Source organism: Balaenoptera borealis (genome assembly GCF_965194805.1).
Source record: "Balaenoptera borealis genome assembly, chromosome: X".
NCBI classification, from domain to species: Eukaryota; Metazoa; Chordata; class Mammalia; order Artiodactyla; family Balaenopteridae; genus Balaenoptera; species Balaenoptera borealis.
The window spans coordinates 11,696,651-11,723,136 of record NC_138881.1 but is presented as its reverse complement, the minus strand read 5'-3'; the positions used below and the strand labels follow the sequence as shown (position 1 = coordinate 11,723,136).

At 38.9% G+C, this 26,486-nt stretch overlaps 1 long non-coding RNA gene and 1 pseudogene across 3 annotated transcripts in view; both read left to right on the top strand.

The window, feature by feature from the left end:
* Positions 1-26,486, top strand: part of LOC309619994 — a 91,673-nt gene that overhangs the window by 27,166 nt on the left and 38,021 nt on the right. The window lies entirely within an intron of this gene.
* Positions 16,089-25,444, top strand: LOC309619951 (cytochrome b-c1 complex subunit 7 pseudogene; annotated as a pseudogene). Its single transcript, XR_014249866.1, has 2 exons — positions 16,089-21,483; positions 21,801-25,444. The product of XR_014249866.1 is annotated as a cytochrome b-c1 complex subunit 7 pseudogene (transcript).

Below are 26,486 nucleotides of genomic sequence, written 5' to 3'. Positions count from 1 at the left end.
TCACCAATGGACAGATCATCCAAAATGAAAATAAATAAGGAAACACAAGCTCTACATGATACATTAAACAAGATGGACTTAATTGATATTTATAGGAGATTCCATCCAAAAACAACAGAATACACTTTCTTCTCAAGTGTTCCTGGAACATTCTCCAGGAGAGATCATATCTTGGGTCACAAATCAAACCTTGGTAAATTTAAGAAAACTGAAGTCATATCAAGTATCTTTTCCGACCACAATGCTATGAGACTAGATATCAATTACAGGAAAAAATCTGTAAAAAATACAAACACATGGAGGCTAAACAATACACTACTAAATAACCAAGAGATCACTGAAGAAATCAAAGAGGAAATCAAAAAATACACAGAAACAAATGACAATGAAAACATGACGACCCAAAACCTATGGGATGCAGCAAAAGCAGTTCTAAGAGGGAAGTTTATAGCAATACAAGCCTACCTCAAGAATCAAGAAACACCTCAAATAAACAACCTAACCTTACACCTAAAGCAATTAGAGAAAGAAGAACAAAGAAACCCCAAAGTTAGCAGAAGGAAAGAAATCATAAAGATCAGATCAGAAATAAATGAAAAAGCAATGAAGGAAACAATAGCAAATATCAATAAAACTAAAAGCTGGTTCTTTGAGAAGATAAACCAAATTGATAAACCATTAACCACACTCATCAAGAAAAAAAGGAAGAAGACTCAAATCAATAGAATTAGAAATGAAAAAACAGAAGTAACAACTGACACTGCACAAATACAAAGGATCATGAGAGATTACTGCAAGCAACTATATGCCAATAAAATGGACAGCCAGGAAGAAATGGACAAATTCTTAGAAAAGCACTACCTTCCGAGACTGAACCAGGAAGAAATAGAAAATATAAACAGACCAATCACAAGCACTGAAATTGAGACTGTGATTAAAACTCTTCCAACAAACAAAAGCCCAGGACCAGATGGCTTCACAGGCGAATTCTATCAAACATTTAGAGAAGAGCTAACACCTATCCTTCTCAGACTCTTCCAAAATATAGCAGAGGGAGGAACACTCCCAAACTCATTCTACGAGGACACCATCGCCCTGATACCAAAAGCAGACAAAGATGTCACAAAGAAAGAAAACTACAGGCCAATATCACTGAGGAACATAGATGCAAAAATCCTCAACAAAATACTAGCAAACAGAATCCAGCAGCACATTAAAAGGATCATACACCATGATCAAGTGGGGTTTATCCCAGGAATGCAAGAATTCTTCAATATACGTAAATCAATGTGATAAACCACATGAACAAACTGAAGGATAAAAACCATGTGATCAACTCATAGATGCAGAAAAAGATTTCAACAAAATTCAACACCCATTTATGATAAAAACCTTTCAGAAAGTAGGAATAGAGGGAAATTACCTCAAAATAATAAAGACCATATATGACAAACCCACAGCCAACATCATTCTCAATGGTGAAAAACTGAAAGCATTTCCTCTAAGATCAGGAACAAGACAAGGTTGTCCACTCTCACTGCTATTATTCAACATAGTTTTGGAAGTTTTAGCCAGAGCAATCAGAGAAGAAAAAGAAATAAAAGGAATCCAAATCAGAAAAGAAGAAGTAAAGCTGTCGCTGTTTGTAGATAACATGTTACTATTCATAGAGAATCCTAAAGATACTACCAGAAAACTACTAGAGCTAATTAATGAATTTGGTAAAGTAGCAGGATACAAAACTAATGAACGGAAATCTCTTGCATTCCTTTACACTGTTGATGGAAAATCTGAAAGAGAAATTAAGGAAACGCTCCCATTTACCATTGCAACAAAAAGAATAAAATACCTAGGACTAAACCTACCTAAAGAGACAAAAGACCTGTATGCAGAAAACTACAAGACACTGATGAAAGAAATTAAAGATGATACAAACAGAAGGAGACAAATACCATGTTCTTCGATTGGAAGAATCAACATCGTGAAAATGACTGTATTACCCAAAGCAATCTACAGATTCAATGCAATCCCTATCAACCTACGAATGGCATTTTTCACAGAACTAGAACAAAAAATTTCACAATTTGTATGGAAACACAAAAAAACCCCGAATAGCCAAAGCAATCTTGAGAAAGAAACATGGAGCTGGAGGAATCAGGCTCCCTGTCTTCAGACTATACTACAAAGCTACAGTAATCCAGACAGTAAGGTACTGGCACAAAAACAGAAATATAGATCAATGGAACAGGATAGAAAGCCCAGAGATGCACCCACGCACCTATGGTCACCTTATTTTTGATAAAGGAGGCAAGAATATACAATGGAGAAAAGACAGCCTCTTCAATAAGTGGTGCTGGGAAAACTGGACAGCTACATGTAAAAGAATGAAATTAGAACACTCCCTAACACCATACACAAAAATAAACTCAAAATGGATTAAAGACCTAAATGTATGGCCAGACACTATAAAACTCTTAGAGGAAAACATAGGCAGAACACTCTATGACATAAATTACAGCAAGTTCCTTTTTGACACACCTCCTAGAGAAATGGAAATAAAAACAAAAATAAACAAATGAGACCTAATGAAACTTAAAAGCTTTTGCACAGCAAAGGAAACCGTAAACAAGTTGAAAAGATAACCCTCAGAATTGGAGAAAATATTTGCAAATGAAGCAACTGACAAAGGATTAATCTCCAAAATCTACAAGCAGCTCATGCAGCTCAATATCAAAAAAACAAACAAGCCAATTCAAAAATGGGCAGAAGACCTAAATAGACATTTCTCCAAAGAAGATATACAGATTGCCAACAAACACATGACAGGATGCTCAACATCACTAATCATTAGAGAAATGCAAATCAAAGCTACAAAGAGGTATCACCTCCCTCACACCAGTCAGAATGGCCATCATCAAAAAATCTACAAACAATGAATGCTGGAGAGGGTGTGGAGAAAAGGGAACCCTCTTGCACTCTTGGTGGGAATGCAAACTGGTACAGCCACTATGGAGAACAGTATGGAGGTTCCTTAAAAAACTAAAAATAGAACCACCATACGACCCAGCAATCCCACTACTGGGCATATACCCAGAGAAAACCATAATTCAAAAAGAGTCATGTACCACAATGTTCACTGCAGCTGTATTTACAATAGCCAGGACCTGGAAGCAACCTAAGTGTCCATTGACAGATGAATGGATAAAGAAGATGTGACACATATATACAATGGAATATTACTCAGCCATTAAAAGAAACGAAATTGAGTTATTTGTAGTGAGGTGGATGGACCTAGACTCTGTCATACAGAGTGAAGTAAGTCAGAAAGAAAAAAACAAATACCATATACTAACACATATATATGGAATCTAAAAAAAAAAAAATGGTTCTGAAGAACCTAGGAGCAGGACAGGAATAAAGACGCAGACGTGGAGAATGGACTTCAGGACACGGGGAGTGGGAAAGTTAAGCTGGGACAAAGTGAGAGAGTGGCATGGACATATATACACTACCGAATGTAAAATAGATAGCTAGTAGGAAGCAGCCACATAGCACAGGGAGATCAGCTTGGTGCTTTGTGACCACCTAGAGGGGTGGGATAGGGAGGGTGGGAGGGAGATGCAAGAGGGAGGAGATATGGGGATATATGTATATGTGTAGCTGATTCACTTTGTTATAAAGCAGAAACTAACACACCATTGTAAAGCAATTATACTCCAATAAAGATGTTAAAAAAAAAAAAAGCTGGTTAGATGGAAAGCCACTGAGCAATAGAAAGGAGGGAACTATTGATACCTGCAACAAGGTAGATATATCTCCTTGGAATTATACTGAGTGAAAGAAGTCAATCCACAAAGGTTACGTACTGTATGATTTCACTTATGGGACTTTCTTCAAATGACAAAATAATAGAGATGGAGAAGAGATTAGTGGTTGCCAGGAGATGAGGGCAGTAAGTATGTGCTGCTATAAAAGGTCATGGGGAAATCCTTGCAGTGATGGAAATGTTCTGTATCTTGACTGCATCATTATTGTCAATATCCTTGCAATATTGTGCAGTTAGTTTTATGAGATGTTACTCGTGGTAGAAACTGGGTAAAGGCTATATAAAGCGTATATGAGATTTCTCTGTGTTATTTCTTAACACAGAGATATGCAATTACTTCCAAAATTAAAAATTTAATTTAAAAAAGTACAGTTCAGAACAACACTAGTTGTTACGTTTATAACCATTCATGAAAATGTTTCCTTTATCTTGATTAGGTGATGGTTTCACAGTTGTATACATTTGTCAATCTTATCAAACTGTGTACTTAGTATCTGGGCATTTATTGTACATGAATTATATCTCAATAAAAAAGAAATACAGGGACTTCCCTGGTTGCGCAGGTGACACGGGTTTGAGCCCTGGTCCGGGAAGATCCCACATGTTGTGGAGCAACTAAGCCCGTGCACCACAACAAGTGAGCTGCGCTCTAGAGCCTGCGAGCCACAACTACTGAGCCCATGAGCCACAACTACTGAAGCCCGCGCACCTAGAGCCCGTGCTCCGCAACAAGAGAAGCCACCGCAATGAGAAGCCTGCGCACTGCAACAAAGAGTAGCCCCTGCTCGCCACAACTAGAGAAATCCCGCACGCAGCAACGAAGACCCAATGCAGCCAAAAATTAATTAATTAATTTTAAGAAAACCACAACTATAAAATCAATATCTGCCAACACAATTGTTGCTCCAACTTTTGGACTTGAAAGGAAAGCTGTACAAACCTTTCATGAAAAGATACTTTCCTCTGACTTGCCTTCTTAGGACCAATAAACATCCTGTTTGCATACCACCACCACCCCTTCAAAAAAAAAGCAAATTAGAGCGGAGTCTACAGCATGGATAGTATGACTCTTAGTAGAGTGCCCACTCCAGGGCTAAGATGAGATATTTCAAAAGTGGCCTCAATTCGTGAGTTACGCTCTACAGGGTTGCAGATTCTGAGTAAAAGGGTGGTGAAATGGCTCCAGAATAAAAAAAAAAGGAGGGTTGTGCAATGAAAATATGAGACCAGATGTGAATAACTAGCTACAGAAATAGGCTTTGGGGTGGGTCTGAAGTTTGGGACTGCTAAGAGGGCAATTTGCAAGTGAAGTTGACTTGGGAAATTTATCTTCACTTCATCCAGGCTTGCCTCAGCCTCAGTATGTTAGTTACCCTTACCAATTATTTGCACCAGTGCCTGGGGAGACATGTGGTTAGAGGCTCCAGAATAGTAGGGAGAATGAGAAGGGGGAGCTTTGAAAGGACCTGAAGGGGTTTTCCCTCATTCAGGTGATCCTGCCAGGGGTCTGTAAGCCATGGAAGGTTGCCCCTTTGCCTGGGCAGCTGCTGGATCCCCTGTGTGTTCCTGCGTCCCCATCTGTAGGCAGTGCCTCCTTTTTCCTCCTGCCCCTCACATCACTACCTCTTTATGACAACTGTGCCAGAATCACTGCTGCAGTTCAAACAAAAAGGTGCTGGTAGGGTGATCAACTCATTTTGATTTGCCTGGCACTGATCCCGTTTTAGTACCGAGTATCCTATGTCCCAGAAACCCCTCATAATCCCAGGCATTTCAGGGACAGCTGGTTACCCTAGGAGCTGGTCAAGGTCAGAGGTCACCAGAGAAAGTTGCTTGTCACTAAAAGGTTTCCCACAGTGTCATTTAAGCTGACGAACTCACCCCAGTCCAGGCTTAGAAATTTGATTTTTATTCCCCACACTGAAAGTAGATCCATCTTATGGGAAGACTCACATCATTCCATGTTTATTGAAACTGACACATAAAGCCAAATACCACTGGAAGGCTGACCTGGCAGATCAGAGCATTCTCTCCTCATAGGGAAGCTTCATGCAAAGACCAATGATTGGCAGAAATTTTTCAGGTGAGCAGGGAAATCAGAAGACGGAGCCTAAACTTTATGATCCATGACAGATTATGCCAAAACAGAGAGAAAAGGGCTGGAGTCCAGGGGCAGATACACACACCTGAGGACACACACATGTACCCCAACTGAAAGAAAACTTTCACTGAATAATTCTCACCCTTGCAACACATGATACCTCAGGTATTTTCTATTTTGTTCTATTCTATTTCATTGAAAAAATATTGGTGGTTTAAAAATGTTTGAGAAGCACTATGATCAAACCTGACAATCATATGTTCATAGCCTTTCTCCAAACAGGTTAAATTACAGTGGATTGGATTTCTGCTACTTAAATGACGCTCACTTTCCCACCCAGCCTCCATGTATGCTCAAGTCACTGTGACTGAAGTTGTGTGTCAAACTCTGCTATCTGACATTTCAGATGCAAGTTTACCCCTAGCTTTACCCCTGGACATTCTCTGTGTGTGATTGCGTGTGTGTGTTTGTGTATTACTAGATTAATGCTCATTGAGACACATTCTTTCCAACTTCTTGGGGAGCATCTCACTCATGCCCCCAAGGAACATCCTACAATAGTTAACTAATTACTCATTTTCTAGAACTTGACAGTTAGCCAAGTGCGTTGATATATGTTATTACTTGAGTATCCGTGAAATAGATCAAGCAAGTATCATTGTCTTCAAATTTTACAGATATAGAAACTAAGGCTTAAAGAGAGTAAGTGATTTTCCCAAAGAGCATAGCCAGAGAATGACAGAGATTCTATCCACTGATAGGATCAGCACTAAGATCTCAGGAGGAAGACTTGTTAAGACTTTGTATTTCGCCTTCCAATAGATGTCTATCTCAGCAGCCTCTTCCATACGCCCTCCGCACCTTTCTCCAAAGAATACCCCCTTGTGTATCAGGACATTGTTCTGAGGAGGGACCAGAGGAGAAGCCAACATATAGGTATTCTTCAAGGTCCAGACTCTGTTTCCATGTCAACCATCCCCTTTGTTGCCTTACCTTTGATCTCCTCTACTTTGCCAGCTCTCTCCCACTTCATAACCTGGTACACTACCTCAGTTCTCTCCCACTCCCCACTCATCAGTCTCTTCCTTTCTATTTTTTAAAATCTATTCTCATCAGTCTGCTTTATTTATGGAACCATGGTCAGGGGCAGCACTTTCTGGTACCAAAGATGGTTCAAGCTCACTACAGACCACCACTGACTTACAATTTATGTGTCAGGGGCCACATGGAATTAAGATACCCCAGAAATAAGAAATGCCATATGAACTGCTGGGCTTAATCAAGGCCAGCCACAATAGCAGGCAAACCGATTCATAAATTATCCTGAGCCACTCTCTCCCTCACCCATATTCTTGTCTGTGATACCTGGTCCCATTCACTGCTTTCAACTTTGTTTTGCTCTGGACTTTTAGATTTCTAGTTTTCTCCATCAGAAGGGCCTCCCCTGGGGAGAGTTTCTTACCGCCCATCCCGTCACCACCTCCAGGAGGTAAAACAAACCTGAGGTTCAACTCCTAGAGTTAACTGAGTGCTTCCTAGAATTTAATTTTTGCAGCTTCTTCTGTGCTTACCACCCTGGCTTTATAGTACCACAAGGTGCCTCCAGTTATCTTGAGGAGAAACAAGGAATCTACAAACTAATGTTAGCTTTAATATATAAAATCATAGGGCATTTTCAGGGGAGAAGAATGGTGTCACCAAATCAAACTGTGTTAATACTTTGCAACTTCAAATTGGTTAGGAACCACTGTTTTAGGGAACCATGATTATAGCATTTGCAGACTAGGGAATGTTTTATGGTGAGTTTGAACATATATTCATAACAATAAAGTAAAAATGTACTGATACATGTGTGGAAAATATACAGCTGAGTACTAATGCAAAAGGGGGTCTTTTGAGGGCTGGGAAACTTTATCAGTGTGCACATTTACATTGTTAGGTGATTGATTGATTGAGTGATAACATTTGTAATGCCCGAAGTAGAGAAAAAAAATGTTTCCCATGTTTTGGCTTCAAACTGCTGCTGCTGTCTGAAATGCAAGCCGTGCATTCTCAGGAAGGCTCCTTTCCCAGTGTGGTGTCAGCTCAGTAAAGGGAAGACCAAGCTCAGGCTAGACGAAACTGGGTCTCCAGAGACCAGTGAAATGCAAACTACCGAGGCACGTGGTCTCAAAGTGTTCCATGACATGGTTGAGTCTTCCCACATAAACGAGGTGGGGGGATAAATTGGAAGATTGGGACTGACATATACACAGTGCTATATGTAAAATAGATAACTAATAAGGGCCTACTGTATAGCACAGGGAACTCTACTCAATACTCTGTAATGGCCTGTATGGGAAAAAAATCTAAAAAAGAGTCGATATATATATATATATATATATAGCTGATTCACTTTGCTGTACACCTGAAATTAACACAACATTCTAAATCAACTATACTCAAAGTTAAAAAAAAAATTCCAAGCCTGCCTCTAGTCTGAGCACACCCAAACCAGAGAGTTTCTTCTGGAAGCTCAGAAATTTAAAAACAAAGAAAACAAAACAAGAACAGCAGCAGCAACAGGACCCTTAATCTTCTGTGTCTTGTTGCAATTTAACTTATTTTCATGCATCCAGTAGATCATAGTGGCTAAGTCTTGGGCTTTGGGTAGAGATATATGGAACAATTTTGCATCCTGGCTCCTGCATTTACTGGCTCGCTCTCTCTCTCTCTCTCTCTCTCTCTCTCTCTCTCTCTCTCTCTCTCTCCCTCCCTCCAAATCATAGTTTCTCTATCTTTAAAACAGAGATGATGGGAGTTCCCTGGCGATCTGGTGGTTAGGACTCGCCATTTCACAGCTGAGGCCCCAGGGTTCAATCCCTGGTCGGGGAACTAAGATCCCACAAGGCACATGGTGTGGCCAAAAAAAAAAACCAAACAAACAAAAACAGAGATGATAAACCCCAATTTGAGAACTACTGTAAAATAGAAATGAGTTAATGTATTTGTGGCTCCTGGCATATATAAGATGTCCAATAAATGGAAGTTATGATTCTTTTCCTCTGTGGAAGAAAAGGATTTATAAAAAGAATCTTCATTCACCCCTTAAAATACTAGAAGATATTGTAGTAATCATCCTACATCCTGCAGTCTTTAGTCTTTGTTTTCCTTCTTTTCTCTTCAGACCAAACATGTTTGGCTTCTTTAATTTTTCTCATACAGTTTACATCCTGGTTAATATTTGAAGGTATACTGGCTCCTGATCCTGATATAGCAGAAGTGAGTAGTTTATAGAAGATTCCTCCTGGATCCCCCACTAAATAGAGTATAAACTTTAAGCAAGTCTCTTTAACTCTTGAACACTCTTATCTATTGAATAAAAAGTGGATAATTGTAGAGAGGAATAAAATGGGAAAGTATGTAAAAGTGATTTGTTTACCAACAAATGGCTCTCTAATTGTTAGTAAGGATTGATATGATATAACCATTGATTTAATAGAATTTTCAACTCTAGAAATATATTCATAACTATAATAATGCTTTCTTAAAATGCTGTTTATAAACCTTACTTGACTTGTAGTCCTCTTTCATAAAAATATATAATAATCCTGTAAACCTCCTTTGGACATTTTAAAAATCACTTAGGCTCTTTTCCTGGTAAGAGGTAAATAAATAGTTTTTAAGGAAAAATGTGCACATATACTTTACTTAAGATCATTATACTGTTAAATAATTTAATAGAAAGTTTAATTGAAATATAGTAATAGTCATAATTCATAAAGACAATTTTACTTTTTCCCATTTAAGGGTGATACAAGCATTTGATTTATTTTAAATAAGTTTTTAAACAAAAATGTATAATTTATTAACAAATTAAATTCAAAAGTTATATAAATATTTAATTTGGCAATTGAATAGACAAACCATGGATTAATATTGAACAATGTGCTATGGTATTTAAAATTGGTAAGAATCATTTGGATGGCATGATATTTAGAATTCTTGCATCTTTTATTTAAACACCCACTTGGCTTATTTGTATAATTTGGAGGTTTGTTGCTAAGTGACATCAAGTAGAGGTAGCCACTGCTCTTTGCAATTGTAAGTGTGCAAACAATACCTGGCAGGTGTGGAGGGTCTTCATTTTCAATGAATGAAAAGTGACAGTTATGTAATTTTCACCACTTAATCTTTCACACTGTCTTTGGGAGTCCTAGAGTAATCTTCATGTGCGAATTGAGAATTTGGACCAAATGGATGCAGCTCATGGCTCTGATGGAGATCATCTTTAGGCTCACCCACAGAACTGTTATCCTTTCTATGCTCTTCACTAACCAGTGTTTCAACATCAGTGTGCTTTATAAGTCCTGCCTTACCCATCAGTTCATTATTACATTAAATTAAATTAAATAATATTTGACTCAGAATGGAAACAGTTTGAAACTTTATGATACTGATAAGCTCCTTGGGAGCTTTGTACATAAGTGATGATTGGAGTCACTATTGAGTGTGCTCATCTGATTTCCACTACTTGTCATACAGACAGATATCATATGCAAATATCACTGTGAACTCAAGATAATCTCAAATACTTCTCTTTCAAAGGAAAAGTATTCATTTCAAGTATATCATTTCAAGAAAGAGAGGGAAACCAATACTCTATCAGTATTGATATGCTGCAGTAACAAACAGCCCCAAACTCTCAGTGGCTTCATGAACATAAAAATTATTTCTCACTTATGGGGTTTCTGCTCGTGGTGTTCACTCAGCACTTGCTTTGTAATCACTACAGCAGAGGGATAGGACTGTGGCCAATCACTGGCTTTTAAGGCTGACAACTGGAAATGACACAGGTTACTTCTGCTGTCACTTTATTGGCTGAAACAAGTTACATGGCTGCTTCAAGGAGGCAGGAAAGTGCAGCCCTATCATATTCCTAAACAATCCTGGTAACTACCACAGATAAAACAAACGGAAAACTTCATAGTCTGAGAAAACGCTGCTCTAAAGGACCGCTCTTCCCAACCTGAGAGGTTTGGGCATTTCTGTGCTGGAATTTTGCACTTACCACCTTCTTTTTTGTGCCTTTTCAGTAAGTCCCCCAGCTTCCTCTTCGACATTTATGACAGCTAAACATTAGCAATGCGTATCATAACTTTTCCAAGCTTTTCAAGTTAATTTTTAATGGGTGTATACTTTCTAATGAGGATTCTAGCTATAAACTTAAGTCATTAAGATTGAAAACAGAGCTGTCAACACAGATATGACCCACTTTTCTGGTAATCACTGGTCGTCTTCGGCTGACTGTCTAATACTACCCCATCCAAGAGACATTGTTAATAAGGATTTGGCATTTGAAGCTTATTTTATGGTCTATTCTCTTTATTTTCTTGGCATGTTAAAACTAACTGTATGTTTGTCCAAACTACATAATTCCATTTATTTAAAGGTCAAAATTGAGCAGAACGTATATATGGTGCTAGAAGTCAGGGTAGTTGTTGTATTTTAGGGAGAAGTGACTGGGGCAATGCATGGGGGTGCAGGATTCTTGAGGGGGTTAATGTTCTGTTTTTGTTTTTGTGGGTTTTTTTTATATGGATGCTGGTTACACGGGTGCTTTTGTCTTATTAAAATGCATTAAGTTGTACTCTTATTCATGTACTTTCCTGTATGACATATTTTTTTTAATTGAAATATTGTTGGTCTACAACATCATGTTAGTTTCAGGTGTACAGCACAGTGATTCAGCTATATATATATACATATATATATATATACATATTCTTTTTCAGATTCTTTTCCCTTATAGGTTATTATAAAATATTGAGTATAGTTCCCTGTGTAGGTCCTTGTCGGTTATCTATTTTATATATAGTGGTGTGTGTATGTTAATCCTAACCTCCTCATTTATCCCTCCCCTCCCTTTCCCCTTCGGTAAACATAAGTTTGTTTTCTATGTCTGTGGATCTATTTCTGTTTTATAGATAAATTCATTTTGTATCTTTTTTTTTTTAGATTCCACATATGAGCAATATCATATGATATTTGTCTTTGTCTGGTTTACTTCACTTAGTATGATAATCTCTAGGGCCATCCATGTTGGTGCAAATGGCATTATTTCATTTTCTTTTATGGCTGGGTAATATTCCATTGTATATATGTACCACATCTTCTTTATCCATTCCTTCAAAAACTAAAAATAGAGTTACCATATGATCCTGCAATCCCACTCCTGGGCATATATCCAGAGAAAACTATAATTGGAAAAGATATATGCACCCCAATGTTCATTGCAGCGCTATTTACAATAGCCAAGACATGGAAGCAACCAAAAATGTCCATCAACAAGTGAATGGATAAAGATAACATTATATTTCAATACAAATTTCACTTTATAAAAACTAACTGGACTTTTATGGCAGTTCTATAACTTTTATGACAGGATTTCATTCTATAGAGAAGATAGAGAAGGGTCTGTGCCCCCTCAGCTTTGGCTGTTCCATCCCCTCGTCTACTCCACAAAGGACATTTTCTTTTTAAACGTTTCTTTAATTAATTTATTTATTTATATTTATTTTTGGCTGTGTTGGGTCTTCGTTTCTGTGCGAGGGCTTTCTCCAGTTGCGGCGAGCGGGGGCCACTCTTCATCGCGGTGCGCGGGCCTCTCACTGTCGCGGCCTCTCCCGTTGCGGAGCACAGGCTCCAGACGCGCAGGCTCAGTAGTTGTGGCTCACGGGCTTAGTTGCTCCATGGCATGTGGGATCTTCCCAGCCCAGGGCTCGAACCCATGTCCCCTGCATTGGCAGGCAGATTCTTAACCACTGCGCCACCAGTTGTTATTTATTTTTAAACTTATTTTTGGCTGTGTTGGGTCTTCGTTGCTGTGCGCGGGCTTTCTCTAGTTGCGGTAAGCGGGGGCTACTCTTCGCTGTGGTGCGCGGGCTTCTCACTGTGGTGGCTTCTCTTGTTGTGGAGCACGGGCTCTAGGCGTGCGGGCTTCAGTAGTTGTGGCGCGCGGGCTCAGTAGTTGTGGCTCACGGGCTCTAGAGTGCAGGCTCAGTAGTTGTGGCACACAGGCTTAGTTGCTCCACGGCATGTGGGATCTTCCCGGACCAGGGCTTGAACCCGTGTCCCCTGCATTGGCAGGTGGATTCCCAACCACTGCACCACCAGGGAAGTCCCAAGGACATTTTCTTAGTACTTTCTTTAATCTGTTTTGTATGCACCTGGTGGTGAGTGTGGAGAAAAACTTTGAAGAGGGTTCAGTCTCACCCTCTGCAAATCTGCAAACTACCCTGGTTGCATTCTTCTTACTGGTGTGCAGTTGGGTCTACCGCGCATAAATCAGGGCTTGCTTCTCATAGATATTGGGTCAACGTTGTTATGAAAACAGCTTCCCTATGGTTCACGAAACTCATGAATTCTCAGTTTTCCCATCCTTTTGTCATTGTTAAAAAGAGTGAAAGCAACTCTCTCCAGATCTCTATATCCCCGAGCCTCTTGACATTGTTGAAGAGGCAGGCCAACAATCATGGAGGATGCTCCTCACCATGTTTCCTCATGACTAAATTCCAGATTATTCGTTATTGGCAGGAACACCACAGAAGTGATATCGTGTCCTTCTCAGTGTATGATATCAGAAACCACATGAGTTTGGTTTGCCCCAGTATAGTTAATGTTAACTTTGATCACTTGATTAAGGTGGAGTCTTCCAGGCTCTCCACTGTGCAGTTACGCTTCTCCCCATTGTAATCAATGAGTAAATATGGGGTCAATACTCTTCCTCATCAGATGTTTACCCATTAGTTTAAGCATCCATTGGTGGTTTTCTAACTCCATCATTCTCTATTTATTGGTTGGCGGTTTTCTGTAAGGAAGGGTTTTTTTCTTCCCCATCATTAATTTATTTATCTGGTTTTTTTCATTAGTATAGACTCATAGACTCTTAGTTTATTAAGTAAGTTATCCATTAATCTCTTTATTTTCATGCTCAAATTGCTCTAGATTTTACTAATATGAGCCTCCTCAAACAGCTACCTGTATCCTTTTGGAATATCCGGTAAATTTTTTTGAGTAGTTGTTACTTTCTGGTGAGTGAGATATTTCAAGCTAATCTTGTATTTCCCTGTCCTGACCTTGAATTGGCCTTTTCTCTAAGGAGTTCTGGTTCATTTTATTGGAAAATAGTATTTAAAAACCAAGATCTAGGTATTATACATGCTTATTTCTACTGATTATATAGATTTTTGAATTCACACTGATACCTCTGATTCCAACATAATACAATAAAGTATATTCTAAATTTCTCCCTATATGTTAATACCTCTTTTATCCAGCAGCGAGAAACCTGACTCCAATTATCTTCAGTATATTTACTTATAGGATCAATTTTCTAGTATGTAACCAACCTTCCCATCAAAACCTCTGCTCCCAGCCAGACACCTTTCTTAACTTACTTGGGGTCTGACACAGGCAATCTGAGCTACCACTCCTCCTCCGTATAATTGTCCTTCTCGCCCCTACAGGGTTCCAGCGCCACCCTTGCAGGCAATTACCTTGCATGGCTTTTGGACTGAATTATTAAGGAAGGAAGGCAGGAAGGAAGGAAGGAGGGAAAATAGCCTTCATTTTTAGTGGATGTTTAAATAGAATTCTGCATTGATTTACTTTTTTCTTTTATGGCTTTAGAGATTTCCATTCTATGTCTTCTAGCCTCCATTGTTTCTGATATAAGATCAGTCATTAATTGAATCATTGCAGTGTGTTAAATGTACTATTTCTCTTTGGCTGCCTTCAAGATTTTCTTTTTATCTTTGGTTTTCAGCAGTTTGACGCTGATGTGCCTAGGTATGGTTTTCTTTGTATTTATCCTGTATAGGGTTCACTGAGCTTCTTAGATACATGAGTTTAAATATGTCACCAAATTTAGAAAAAAATATTGTAGAGATTTTAGATTACATCACCTTCCATTGAAAAGGGATGATTTTTATTCTAGTAGGCAATTAATTTTGTAACCGAGCAAGACCCCATGGGGGCCTTCCTGGGACAGGCCTTCCCCCATATCCTCTGCTTTAGCTCTTCTCTGAGGTACCTAGATAATAGTATTTGATGCACATTTCCTGAGTTGTTTTGCAGATATAAAAATCCCCCCTCTCCAACAAATGGAAGATGTTAACTACTTGATGACCGTGAGCACATATCCCCAGGCCTCCTAGAGCCTAAGGACTGATAATGTTAACCCCTGTGACACCACCCTGCTACTGCACCATCAGCCAATCAGAGAATTGTGCACAAGCTGATCACAGACCCTGCGACACCACCCTCGCCAACCTGGCTTTTTTTTTTACTATGGGGTCCATGCAAGATTTATTTTGATGTCAGAGATCAGGTTGACCCACTACATATTATTTTGCTGGTTTGAGATTAATATTTTTTTAACATCTTTATTGGAGTATAATTGCTTTACATTGTTGTGTTAGTTTCTGCTGTATAACAAAGTGAATCAGCTATACATATACTTATATCCCCATATCCCCTCCCTCTTGCATCTCCCTCCCACCCTCCCCGTCCCACCCCCCTAGGTGGTCACAGAGCTGATCTCCCTGTGCTATGCGGCTGCTTCCCACTAGCTATCTATTTTACATTTGGTAGTGTATATATGTCAGTGCCACTCTCTCACTTCATCCCAGCTTACCCTTCCCCCTCCCCATGTCCTCAAGTCCATTCTCTACGTCTGCGTCTTTATTCCTGTCCTGCCCCTATGGAGAACAGTATGGAGGTTCCTTAAAAAACTAAAAATAAAACTACCATATGGGGGCTTCCCTGGTGGCGCAGTGGTTGAGAGTCTGCCTGCCAACGCAGGGGACACGGGTTCGAGCCCTGGTCTGGGAAGATCCCGCATGCCGCGGAGCGGCTGGGCCCGTGAGCCACAATTACTGAGCCTGCGCGTCTGGAGCCTGTGCCCCGCAACGGGAGGGGCCGCGATGGTGGGAGGCCCGTGCACCGCGATGAGGAGTGGCCCCCACTTGCCGCAACTGCGGGGGGCCCTCGCACAGAAACGAAGATCCAGCACAGCCATAAATTAAAAAAAAAAAAAAAATGCCCTCTGATAATACCATAGCATACATATTAAAAAAAAACAAACAAAAAAAAACCTACCATATGACCCAGCAATCCCACTACTGGGCATATACCCTGAGAAAACCATAATTCAAAAAGAGTCATGTACCACAATGTTCATTGCAGCACTACTTACAATAGCCAGGACATGGTAGCAACCTAAGTGTCCATCAACAGATGAATGGATAAAGAAGCTGTGGCACATATATACAATGGAATATTACTCAGCCATAAAAAGAAACGAAATTGAGTCATTTGTAGTGAGGTGGATGGACCTAGACTCTGTCATACAGAGTGAAGTGAGTCAGAAAGAGAAAAACAAATACCGTATGCTAACACATATATATGGAATCTAAAAAAAAATTGGTTCTGATGAACCTAGGGGCAGGACAGAAATAAAGACGCAGACCAACCTGGCTTTTAAAAGTGCTTTGCCAAAAGCCGTCAGGGAGCTCAGGGCTTTTCAGGGCATGAGCTAACCCTCTCCTTGCATGGCCTTTCTCTTCTACAAACTCGGACGTTTCCGTTTGTTTGGCCTGACTATGCGTCGGGCACACGAACTTACTTTAACAGTTTGTCTGGATTCAGATTCAAAACTCTTTTTGGCAGTAGGCGGCAGCTGAACCAGCTCAGTTCTTTTAGCTTTGCAGATCTTGGCTTTCCCTAGGACTCTTTGAATCTTACTTACACAGTATTTGGGTGGAGTTAATATCAGATTTCCAGTCTCCCCTTCTATGGCTCCCTCCTTTAGGATAAGCCTACTTACTTTCCCACTGCTCTAGTAGTTTAGAACTCTGTCTATCTTTGAATTCCTCAAGCAGTAAGACTGTGGCTTTCTGCTGGAGATTTAGCAGCCCCTTGCTGGGCTGGCTGGAGTGACCTCAGGCAAAAAGTCATATAAATGTAAATTTAACCCAGTGCAGTTTTCTTTCAAGGGTCAACTTCTGTCTCATTTCTTCCAGCTTTATTCATTCACCACACTGTTAAAATAGTTTATCTTAAAATTGTATTTCCAGTTTTTAATTGTTATCTATGGGATTGATAGTTGGATACAAGTGACTCGGCCATTGCCTGAACAGAACTCTTCTCTGTTTTTTTTTTTTTTTTGAATCCTTTCATTCTGTGACATTTTGCCTGATATATTTTATTCGTGTGTTTATTTATCTGGATTGTAGTTTATAGACTCATTTATTTTTAATACTAATATATTTAGTCTATTATGTACTATAGCCATCTCTTTTTTTGGCACTGTAGCTACTTTTTTGCTGCTCTTTTTTTTCCTTCTGGCTCTTTGATGGTTTGCCCTCCTCCAAACTAAAGTAAATCAGTATACAGATCCTTCTCCGAATAAAGCAAAATAATTAGCATGCTTAGATTTACCTTCTATCTCTGTCATCCCCTTGGTGTGGAGATGTATTACGGGACATGTTTTTAAAATTTATAATTAGTGCTAATTTTGATTTAACAGGAAGTCTTACTAATTTCTCTGCTTAGCGTTGCTTCTTTTTTTTTAATAAATTTATTTACTTTATTTTATTTATTTATTGTTTTTGGCTGCGTTGGGTCTTCATTGCTGCGCACGGGCTTTCTGTAGTTGCGGTGAGCGAGGACTACTCTTCGTTGAGGTGCACGGGCTTCTCACTGCGGTGGCTTCTCTTGTTGCGGAGCACAGGCTCTAGGCTCGCGGGCTTCAGTAGTTGTGGCTCACGTGCTCTAGAGCGCAGGCTCAGTAGTTATGGTGCACGGGCTTAGTTGCTCCACGGCATGTGGGATCTTCCCGGACGAGGGCTCGAACCCGTGTCCCCTGCATTGGCAGGCAGATTCCCAACCACTGTGCCACCAGGGAAACCCCAGCATTGCTTCTTGAACCCCACTGTCTCCTTCTGTTGTTGAACCTAAGTTCATGTGCCCCACGCACAGTGAAGCCAAACAAGTGTGTGTGTATGTGTTTCTGTGTCTGTGTCTGTGTGTGTGGCACCGAGTATTGTTCAATTTATTTTGCTCAGCAAGTGGTTGGGTCAGTCTTTATTCTTTCTATTTACCATTGGGAAATCCTAACATATTGAGTTGTACTTCCATTATCTCTATTTTCTCTTTCCAGAAATGTTTAAGGATATTGGAATTTCTGAATCTGCTATGCAGTTATCCTGTTGAGCTTTTTATTTTCTATTTATTATTTTTAATATCTAAGACTATAATTGACAACACTTGTTTCTCTTCATAGGTACAAATCCCTTTTACTCTCTAAGGATACAAATTAAGCTTATTTTAAAACCCTGTTCCATTTGCTCCTCTTATCCTGTTTCCTTGGTTGGAAATTCTTTCGTTTGCTGGGTCTCGTCTCCCCTTCATAATTGGCTTTCGTTAAATGTGTAGAAATTTGGGCTTGTATACTCAACTTTGTAATCAAAATCTCTGGATAGACAAGAGATGCTACAGTGATTTCTATTTTCAATGTATTTGAAGTAAGACTAGTGGATGGGCAGCTGAACTGCCAGGCACTGAAGCTCAGCAGCTTATCCTCTATGATTGGTTTCCCTGTCCCTCTCAGGGATATGACTTTATTCTTTGATTCAAGATCCCACAAGAGACTGATAGGCATTCCCCTTTGCTAGTGTATGGCTCAGTTCATGCAGGAATATCCCTGACTACTCTTGCTGCTGCCCTACACTAACCAACATGCAGGAGCCAGCCCCTTTCTGCTCCTGGGATCATGGACACCCAGGAGGGAAGCGTTCTTAGTGTTGTTCTCTCCTTTTGATATGGACCTCACTTCCAAACATTTGGGTCTGCCATCTCCTTTTTCAGTACAGTTCTCTTGGTTTTCTACCTTTCAGAACTTTCTCAGAGTTTCTGGTTTGCCAACGTTCTTCTTTTTGTTTTTGTGATTGATGATGCAGTCATTAATTTATCATATCTTTGCTATCATTTCTAAAGATTTTATTAAGGAGGGGGAGGCTATGTGTTCAATATAGAATTCTGAAACAGAATTCATCATTACTTTTTTCCCTCCAGGGTTAATATATTTTATATTATATAATATTTAATAGTGTGTAATATTAGCTGATATGAAAGTAAGACTCACTTAATAAAAAATGTTTCACAGAAAGAGTCTACGTATATGTCCCTTCAAAAGAGGCATATTAATCATTTTTTCAAATGCCAATGTATCAGAAAAAGCCATTCCCCTTTCAGGTCACAAGCTAATTCTTCTGCTAACAAATTAATGTAATGAGTTAATGCTACCACTAGAGTAAGAACTACTTAATTGTCATAATTAATTGAAGCTAAACATAATCATTGCATAATCAGGCAAGGTACATTTTGAGATGCTGTTTCATTGATTTTTCAGGGTGGTTTCTCGTTCCCTGAACTTAATGATAAAATTGAGCAAATCACAGTGTGCCTCTCAGCAATTAGTTCCAATTAGTCAGATTTAAATTCTGTCATGAGTCATGTACCTTGTTTCTTTAGTTATATTTCTCCAGTACGATCTAGAACTTAAGGATATGTACCCATTAATTAAGAAAATCACATTAATTGCCAGAATACCCTTGTCAATAATTTTAATTTTGTCATTTATTATAAAATATCTGGTGAATACAAATGAGTATGTGTACCCTATAAAATATTAATAAAATAAGCTCCCGTGTACCAATCACCAAGCTAAGAAATGTAACATATCCAAAATTTGAAGCCCTCTGTTTGTCCTTTCTTGACTCCTCTCTTATTCTTCCAGGGTAGTCATTATCCACATTTAGCATTTGTGTTATTATACTGATTCTCTTTAAGATTTCTGTGGCACATGTGGACATACACATGCATTCTTAAAATGCAAAGAGTTTAGTTAAACTGTTTTTTAAAATTCTTATAAATGGTATTCCTCTACCATTTGCTTTTTTATTCAGTGTTATGTTTCTATGGTTAACCCATGTTGATGAATTTAGTACTAGGTTGTTAATTTTCTCTACTGTGGAGTGTTCCATTTTATTATTATTCCAGAATGTTCTTAACCTTTCTCCTAAAACAGGCATTTATATTATTTTTAGTGTTGTTGCTGTTCTTGGTTTTTGTTTTGTTTGTGCTTTTTTCTGTTATAACAATGTGGCTAAAAACATTTTTGTTTATGTTTCCTATGTGCACATAGAAGAGATTCTCTAGGGTAATAGCAGGAAGTAGAATATCTGGGTTGGAGGTTACACTATTTTAAAAATTAATGAATAGTGCCAAATTTTTTCAAAGTACTTATTTATAATTCCACTAGGCATCTATAAGATTTCCCCTCACTCATATGCATACCACGTGGTATTGTCAGGCTTTAAAATGTTTTGCCTATCTGATTGTCTTAGTAAGCTTGGGCTGCCATAACAAAATACCATAGCCTGGGTGGCTTAAGCAACAAAAACTTATTTTCTCACAATTCTAGAGCCTGAAAGTCCAAGGTCAGGTTACCAGCATAGTTGGGTTCTAATGAGGGCTCTCTTCCTGGCTTGCAGATGGCCATCTTCTCACTCTGCCCTCACTTGGCAGAGATGGGTGGAGGGGAGAGAGAGAGAGAGAGCACTCTCTGTGTCTTTTCTTATAAGAACACTAATCCTATGGGATTAGGGTCCCACCCTAATGATGTCATTTAATCTTAATTAATTCCTACTCCAAATACAGTCACATTGGGTGACATCAACATATACATTTTGGCGGAGACACAGTTCAGTCCATAGCACTGGTGGACTGCAAAGACATCTCATTGTAGTTTTCCTTAAAATTTCCCCAACGTGTAATGAGATCAAGCATGTTTTTCTAAGTTTATTGGTCATTGAGGTTTCCTCTTTCTGTAAATGTCCTTTGATCATTTTTCCTTAGTTTGCTTATCTTTATATGGACTTATACAGATTTTTATATCTTTATATGGATCTTTAAATGAATTTTTATAATTTCTTAATGTATTTTGGATAATAATTCTTTGTTGATGATATAAGTTGCAAATATTTCCTCCTAGTTTGTGGCTTATATTTTCAATTTCTTTATAGCATATTTTGATCACCAAAAGTTCTTAATTTTTTTAAATAAATTTATTTATTTTTTTATTTTTGGCTGCGTTGGGTCTTTGTCGCTGCACGTGGGCTTTCTCTAGTTGCGGCGAGTGGGGGCTAATCTTTGTTGTGGTGTGTGGGCTTCTCATTGCGGTGGCTTCTCTTGTTGCAGAGCACGGGCTCTAGGCATGCGGGCTTCAGTAGTTGTGGCACACGGGCTCAGTAGTTGTGAGTCGCGGGCTCTAGAGCGCAGGCCTAGTAGTTGTGGTGCACGGGCTTAGTTGCTCCATGGCATGTGGGATCTTCCCGGACCAGGGCTCAAACCCGTGTCCCCTGCATTGGCAGGTGGATTCTTATCCACTGCGCCACCAGGGAAGCCCAAAAGTTCTTTATTTTTTTAATGTAATCACATTTATCAATTGTTTGTTTCATTAATAGCTTATACTTTTTTTTTAATTTTTATTTTTATTTATATTTTTTATTTTTGGCTGTGTTGGGCCTTCGTTTCTGTGCGAGGGCTTTCTCTAGTTGCGGCAAGCGGGGGCCACTCTTCATCGCGGTGCGCGGGCCTCTCACTGTTGTGGCTTCTCTTTTGTTGCGGAGCACAAGCTCCAGATGCGCAGGCTCAGTAGTTGTGGCTCACGGGCCCAGCTGCTCCACGGCATGTGGGATCTTCCCAGACCAGGGCTCGAACCCGTGTCCCCTGCATTGGCAGGCAGATTCTCAACCGCTGCACCACCAGGGAAGCCCAATAGCTTATACTTTTATATGTAGTTTATAAAACTCCTTTCCACCCAAAGCTCATAAAGATAGTCTCCTATTTTTCTTCTAGAAATTTTAAAGTTTTGCTTTCCTCACTTAAGTTTTTAAACTACCTGGAACTAATTGTGTGGATGATCTGTAATTAGGATCCATTCTTTTCCTTTATAGATTAATTAATTAATTAGTCAGACCACTGTTTATTGAGAAGCCCATCCATTCTCCACTGATCTGAAATGCTCTCCTTGTATCTGTTTCTGGGCACTCCTGTATCATTGGTCTATTTTTTTCTATCCCTGTATGAATTCTGCACTGTTCTAATTACCATACCCTTTCACTTTATTATATAGTAATATCTCCCATAGTAAATAAGCTCACCCTATTCTTCTTCATGAATGTACATACAGAAAGGAGAGACTCCTTTCTCTTCCATATAAATTTTTGAATTAGAATCTGTTGTGATTTTCATTGAACTTCCATTGATTCTATAGACCACTTTGAAGAGAAGTGGTATATCTACATTGTTTTGATTTTCTAACCATAAACAATTGTTTGGTGTCCTTTAGTGACTTTTAATAAGTTCCTAAATTTTTTCATATATAGATTCTGCCCAGCTTTTATTACATGCTTCTGATTCCAGGTCTGTAATCTACAACAGAGAGGACAGAAATTGAACTGTTCAGTAATACTATGGTTAAAAAACAAAAAACAAAAAACTGGACCTAGGTGGATGGTACTTGGGGCACCAGCATACAAGATCTCCCCAATAATCTCTCAGTTGCCCCATCCACTAGAAAAATAGTGAAGAGACTCTAGACAAAGAAACCTCCAATCCTGGTTTTGTAATTAAATCACTGTGCCTTTAGGTTAGTTATTTTACATGTTTGAGCCTCAGCTTACTCATCTGAAAAATTAGAAAGGAAAACAAACCCCAAAGTGTTCCAATCTAGCATTATATGAATTTTATTAGGAGAAGATTCATAGTAAAGAGAACAACTAACAGGGTCATGAAACTTTCAAACATTATCTTCTGACTTAGCTTTCTTGCAATAACAAACAACTCTCATTTACAGTAATTTATAGGAATAAACATTTTTTTCTTGCTCACAAGTCGTTAGCTATGGGTTGGCCATGGCTGCTGTAGATCTGATCAGCTCTGCAGCTTTTGCAACTGTACCCTGGTACCCTCCCTGTGAAATGTTGTCCCAAAGCACTACTTCCTAACCTAACAGTTTCTCACATGAATTGTCAATAAAAATTAAAATTGTTTTAATTACAATGTATTTGTTCTGCTTATAAAAGCAGTATGTGCTTAGGAAAGAACATCTGGAATCCATAAAAAAAATAAGAATATAATGCAAGTGACCCATAAATCCAATAGCTGGATATGATTAATATTAATTTTTTGATATTTTTCCTTTTAGTTTTCACCTTTGTCTCAATGCATATATATGTAAGTTTTAATAAAATCAGAATTATGTTGTGTATGTCATTCTGTAATCTTATAACAAAACCTAATGTATAAGACTTACCCAGCAGGCAACGCTTCTGTCTCGGGTTAAAATGGTGAGTAGGCCTGCCGTTGCAGCGTCAAGCAAGTGGCTGGAGGGTATTCGAAAATGGTATTACAATGCTGCTGGGTTCAATAAACTGGGCTTAATGCGAGATGATACAGTATATGAGAATGACGATGTAAAAGAAGCCATAAGAAGGCTTCCTGAGAACCTTTATAATGACAGGGTGTTTCCATTAAGAGAGCACTGGACCTGACCATGAGGCAGCAGATCTTGCCTAAAGAGCAGTGGACAAAATATGAGGAGGATAAATTCTACCTTGAACCATATCTGAAAGAGGTTATTCAGGAAATAAAAGAGAGAGAAGAATGGGCAAAGAAATAATCATGTAGTCTAAATCTGGATGCGGCTATCCTAAAGTATTTTTATGAAGCTGGTTAAACCTAAAATGTACAATGTAGAACTATCTGGGCTGTAAATGTATTACTTTAAATAAATCTCTATTATAATTATTAAAAAAAAAGAAAAACCTAATGTATATTGTAATCATATATTTCTTTGTCTTTATGGACTTTAAATACAGGAATGTGAACGGCTGCATAAATCCCAGAATATGCATGCTTCATAACTTAGTTAACCCTTTCTCCATGGTTCAAGTGTTTCCTTTGTTCTGCAACTATAAGTAAGGCTGCAATTCATGTTTTTGTAAATAAATCAGAATATTGGTCATCTATTACATCTTTATGAAAGATTTCTAGAAGAGTAACATGAATTCTGGTGTTGGGGTGAGTTTATGTCAAACTCACCACATAAACCTGACATCTCAGTGTAATGGGGGATAAATATGCTTGCAGTTGAAGTCATATGACCATGAGTTATCTGGTTGTTGAGAGTAAACCCAAGGGCAGGCCATGTTCAATTGAGTAGGGGTGAGGGGTTTAGTTGGAGGAGGTAGGTAATGAAGTAATGTAGGAAAGAGGTCTTGCATTAGCGAGTCCCATTTTTATGCCAGGCACTGTTTTGTTTCTTTTTTTCTTTTTTTTTTTTTTGGCTGCGTTGGGTCTTCGTTGCTGCATGTGGGCTTTCTCTAGTTGCAGTGAGCGAGGGCTACTCTTTGTTGTGGTGCATGGGCTTCTCCTTATGATGGCTTCTCTTGTTGTGGAGCATGGGCTCTAGGCGCCCAGGCTCAGTAGTTGTGTCTCACGGGCTCTAGAGCGCAGGCTCAGCAGTTGTGGCGCAAGGGCTTAGTTGCTCCGTGGCATGTAGGATCTTCCCAGACCAGAGATCGAACCCGTGTCCCCTGTATTGGCAGGCCGATTCTTAACCACTGCACCACCAGGGAATTCCTACTGTTTTGTTTCTGAGCTGTTTGTTCTGCCTTCCTGCTGGCACTATCCTGCTAGCAAGTCCTCCTCTTGCCTTGGCCTTTGCATTAGTATTTATACTATCTGACCAGCCAGTCACATGTCCTCAATGGGCACACACTTACAACTTATCTTGCATACACACACAGCAAATTTTAATCACTCTTATACATCTAAACATCTGAAATAGTTCTTATGACAACCAGTATGACCATATCAGCTTATCTGTGCAGGACTAGTTTTTACTGTAAGTATTTGTTCTTTTTAGAGTCAAGAGGATATTTAATTCGTATGCTATTTGCCTTTTAGAAAGCTTCACAAGGATATGGTGGCTTATACGGCACCATATGTAGCACTAGATCTTCAGGAAACAGTTGAGCGGTGACCGTAAGTTGGGGCAATGCAGATGGGAAAGCCTTCTCTCGAGGTCAGATCCACATAATGACATGATTACTACTAGAAAGGGAAGAATCCTGATTGGCTTCAGCTGACCAGGTAGAATACATTTATTACAAATATTTATTTATTTATTGTTAATTTATTTTATTGAAGTATAGCTGATTTACAATGTTGTGTTAGTATCTGCTTTACAGCAAAGTGATTCAGTTATACATTTACATACATTCTTTTTCATATTCTTTTCCATTATGGTTTATCACATGATATTGAGTATACTGAATATAGTTCCCTGTGCTATACAGTAGGAACTCATTGTTTATCCATTCTCTGTATACTAGTTTGCATCGGCTAATCCCAAACTCCCAGTCCGTCCCTCCCCCACCCTCCCTCCCCATTGGCAGCCACAAGTCTTTTCTCTGGGTCTGTGAGTCTGTTTCTGTTTCATAGATAAGTTCATTTGTATCATGTTTTAAATTCCGCACGTAAGCAATATCATATGACATTTGTCTTTCTATGTCTGACTTAGTATGATAATCTCCAGGTCAATCCATGTTGCTGCAAATGGCATTATTTCATTCTTTTTATGGCTGAGTAGTATTCCATTGTATATATATGCCACATCTTCTTTATCCATTCATTTGTCGATGGACATTTAGGTTGTTTCCATGTCTTGGTTATTGTGAATAGTACGGCTATGAACATAGGGGTGCATGTATCTTTTTGAATTAGAGTTTTGTCTGGATATATGCCCAGGAGTGGGATTGCTGGATCATATGGCAACTCTATTTTTAGTTTTTTGAGGAAGCTCCATACTGTTTTCCACAGTGGCTGCACGAATTACATTCCCACCCACAGTGTAGGAGGGTTCCCTTTTCTCCACACCCTCTCCAGCACAAATATTTATTTTTATTAAGCACTTATATAGTGCTTACTATACTCCATGCCTAAGAACTTTATAAATATCATCTGATTTGATCCTTACAACTCTATGAGGTAGGTACTATTTTTATTATCTCCATTTTATAGTTTAGGAAACTGAGGAACAAAGAGTGTAAGCAACTTTCATAAGGACAGTCAGAAATTCAACCAGAAGAGTTGGCTCCAAAGTCCAAGCTTTGTATGAGGCAGTATGTTAGGACTAGGGCCAACAAAATTATTTTAACAAAATCACTAACCTTGACCTCAAGGTTAGCATGGATCTGAACTTACAAGTTGAACCAAATGATGAAAATATTGTGACCAGGTCAAAAATAAAGGGATATATATAAAGATCTTTAGGACTAAAAATGAAGAAACTATTAATACTACAAGGAATTAATGACACTATAAATTCTGCATGGGGTATGTGGGGAGGGTACAGAGAGGAGATGACATTTGAACTGGGTCTAAGAA